General features: G+C 37.3%; 1 pseudogene; it reads right to left on the reverse strand.

Annotated features, from left to right (window-relative positions):
- Nucleotides 1-2,135: 2,135 nt before the first annotated feature.
- LOC129669853 (ubiquitin-conjugating enzyme E2 variant 1-like) lies at nucleotides 2,136-2,531 on the reverse strand (annotated as a pseudogene).
- Nucleotides 2,532-3,885: the final 1,354 nt, after the last annotated feature.

The raw sequence follows: 3,885 nt of genomic DNA on the forward strand, positions 1-3,885 counted from the left end.
GCAGAGGCTACGTAGAAGTGCTGCTAGCTGCTGAGGCTGCAGTGTTAGTATTCCTGCCTCGGCTGTCTCAGTTCTCAGGCAGCAAGATCTGTGCCACTGGCTCTGCTCCTCCAAGCAGGAGGGTGGCCGGAAAAAGGAAAGTGCCCCTCTCCATTCAAGAAAAGTCTGCTTCTGACATGAATCAAAAAGTTCTCTGCTCCTGTGGTGTCCCCCCTCCTTCATAGAGCCAGAATTTTCCGATTTCAGTTACCCTTCCACTCACCAATTTTGGAGTTTCAAATTCTCTGCCTTTCAGAAATGACGCGTGCTGATTGCCACTATCTTGGATCCCTCTGAATCAAACTTTTTGCAGTATAAGACATATGGATCTATTTTAATTATTTTTAGGTAGATATCCAATTTTGCTAGCTCTGTGTACTGAATAAATAACTTTCTAGTAAAAATTTTGGATATTTTTATCCTTAGGTGGCCAATGTTTTGTAGATGTAATCTCTGGATCCTCTATCATGTATGAGGAATATCCATACCTGGTTTTGTGAAAGTCTGCTGCTGATTTTATCATTATGACTCTGTAGTACATTGTTAGATCAGCTAATGTGGTACCACTGGTTGTATTCTCTCTGCTTAAATTTTTTATTGGTTTTAATGATCACTTTTATTTCCTTTTCTTTCCATTAAAAATCTGGTGATTTTTTTTATTGGAGATTGTATTGAATCTCTAGATTGCATTGGTTGTATGCCCATCCTCAAAGTATTAATTCTTACAATCCAGGAAGATAAACAATTTTAGCTTAATATCACTCTCTATATTGCATCAATGATTTCTTTTTTCTGTGTCTTAAATTTTTCTTGTAAAGATCTTTCATCTCCTTGATTAGATAAATGAATATATCTAATAATATAGATATTGCAACAAAACAATTGCCTTTATTTTCGTATGCATTTTCAACATTTAGAGGTCTTGAACATAGTGGAGAACACAGAAATGAGCCAGGAGGCCAGGCCTACAAACTTACATACACAGAGCTCTTCTGGGTCCCTCCTAAGGGTCTGAAGAGCAACACTGAAACCTGAGTTCACAGGGTTAGGGCCTCTGTTCCAGCCATCAGGCTCTCCCTAACACCAGCTGGGTGGTCAGAGTGATATGAGAGCCTTATTCAAACCTTTTCAGAGTTTAACAGAAAAGAAATTATGGGAAAAAGAACCAACTCAGAAACATGTGTACCCAGGAATTGCTGCATGGCCTTTCTCTAGGCAAAACCACCAAGGACCCTAAGCGCTGGCCAGTCTGATTCTCCTTGTGACTACTCTGTGTACCTTGAGACCTGAGCTCATGGGATGATGGTAGCAGAAGGGCCAAGGTCTCAGCAATCTCTTCCCAGGCTGTGTCAACTGAATGTGTGGTCTGGAGCTAAATGAGGGAGGCCAGGTACGTCCAACCTTATCTAATATCTTTTGGCCACAGCAAGTGTTGGGTGGTAATGGGCAACAAGGGAGTTGAGAAAGAGGGAAGAAACACCCTTTGATAAAGGTGGAGAGATGGGAAGCCTTGACTTTGTCAGCCAAGACCAATTTCAAACTGAGTAGTGGGTTATAACCTAAGCTTTGCCCATGGGTGGGAGTACAGTAATAGAGACAATGCCCTGGATAGGGATTTACCTAAGACTTAAGAAAGGAGTGCTGCCACCAAAGCACCACCAAGCCCAGCAGTATCCCCACAGGTGCCACCTAAAGCCTTCCCATCTACTCTAAGGACCACCATGCAGCTGTGGCAAGAGGGTGGAATAGGTGGAGTCAGATCCAGGCCATATGCTAGCAGCAGGTGATTGTGTGACATGTCTCTTCACAGTTGTGTTACCTGTACCCAAAGCTTCCAAGGGAAACCAATTTCAATGCACCTTCTTGATTCCAGAAGTTCAATCAGACAGAAAGCAGTTACACTTGAAAGAAGATGTTATATAACACTACTCAGGTACATCAAATGAACAAGAAATTAGTATTAGAACAGGGTCTCAGGACAAAGTTTGAGTGGAGCTTCTCAGTACTTTGAGGTATAGAGATATATCCAGAAAATTCACTAATGTGAAAAATGGAGACTTGGGTTAAATGGGGATGGGTGGCCATGGCCCTGGTGACTATTTGTTGTAACACTGTCCTTCTGACAACTGTAGCAGCTTCATGTTCTCTTTTGACATCATCATAAGTCAAAGTTCCTGCAGGATGACTTTGATGCTATGGGAATTCTGCCACTTGGCCAACATTAGCATGGCTCATGGATCCATTACTCCATTTTAACTGCCCACACCACTTATTATTGACTTTTATTACTAATCTTACAAGTGGGTGTGCTTCTGTGTGTTTAGGTCCACTTTCTATTTGAAGGTTGTATATTCAATTTCCATAAGTTGCTCTTGGAGGCCCAATTATCATCCATGTCCATCTTATGTCATGTCTTCATTGTCCTCTAGACCCCAGTTATCTGTGCTATCGCATACTCCTTTCTGATCTTCTTTCAGCTCTTCCAACAGTCAGAAATTTGATTTTTACTACTGAAAATATATATCAGATGAAAAGTTATCTGATAGAGTTTATGTGGTTTTTCAAACACAAATTCATTACATCTCAGTAGGAGATAGTTTAATGAATTTCTATTCTAGTCTTTAAAAATAGTTCTTTCATTACTGCAGCTAAGAATTTTAGTTATATCGAATAGGAGTTGAGAGAGCAGTCATTTTTTTTTCTATTTTTACATATTTTAGAGGAATGGTCTCTCTTGTTCCCTGTGTAGTACAATCTTTGATTTAAGTTTGTCACATAAGGCCTTTACTGTGTTGTGATCAATTCTGTCTGTCCCTTTTGGACTTTTATCATGAAGGCATGTTGAACATTGTTAAATATAGGTTATATATCTATTGAGATGATCATTTAATATTTTTGTTTTAAACTCCATTAATATGTTTATTGGAGTTATTTTATGTTTATGTTATGTTATGTTTATTGACTTACTTTTGTTGAAACAATGTTATACCCCAGAAATGAAACCATGTTGGCTCTTGTGGATGATCTTAATGTGATCTTGAATTTTAATTATAGATAGTTTTGAGGAATTTTGCATAGAAATTTATTGGATAGATTAGACTGAAATTTTCCTGTGACCTAGTTGTGTCTTCTATATAAGTTATATTAGTTCCATAGTGTGAGTTTAATAGTGATCCTTTTCCATTTTGAACATCAACTTCTTGTCTATTTTTTCTACATATTCCTTAAAACTTCTGTAGAATTCAGTAGTAAGTAACCTTATCTTTGGGGAGACATAATCATTGTTTTAAGTCATTGATTGCTTGTTAAGAATCTGGGTAATTTGTTTTTATTGTTTGCATTGGTTTCAATAAGTCATATGTATTTATAATTTTATATACTATCAATAAAATTTGTAAACTTTTGGAATGAAAGTTTTCATGATACTCTCTCATGATCTTCTGAATTTAACTAGAGTCGCTTGGTATATGACTATTTTTGTCTTGGTAAATTTTAATTTTTAATTTAAATTTAAGTTTTTTAATTTTAATTTTAAACTGAATTGCATTTAGAACTAATGTGAACACAATCTAATGTGAGCCCAAGATTATATTAGTTTTTGTAGAAAGACTCATGCTGAATATAATGGCAACATTCCATTGTCTGTGGTCACACTGAACTGACAAAAAAAGTCTTTCTTCTAGAAGTTTATAAGAGCAAAATGCTGAATTAATGACAGAGGGAGGAGACTTGGCCCTCAAAGTTTCAGAGGGGAACAATGAAACCATGGCTCAGAGAGATAAGTACCTCATGTTCTGACTCATACATGGAACCTAACTTTGAATCCTTAGACTTTTGACTTTAACT

This window comes from Psammomys obesus, unplaced genomic scaffold (genome assembly GCF_907164565.1).
Source record: "Psammomys obesus unplaced genomic scaffold, mPsaObe1.curated_primary_1811, whole genome shotgun sequence".
NCBI classification, from domain to species: Eukaryota; Metazoa; Chordata; class Mammalia; order Rodentia; family Muridae; genus Psammomys; species Psammomys obesus.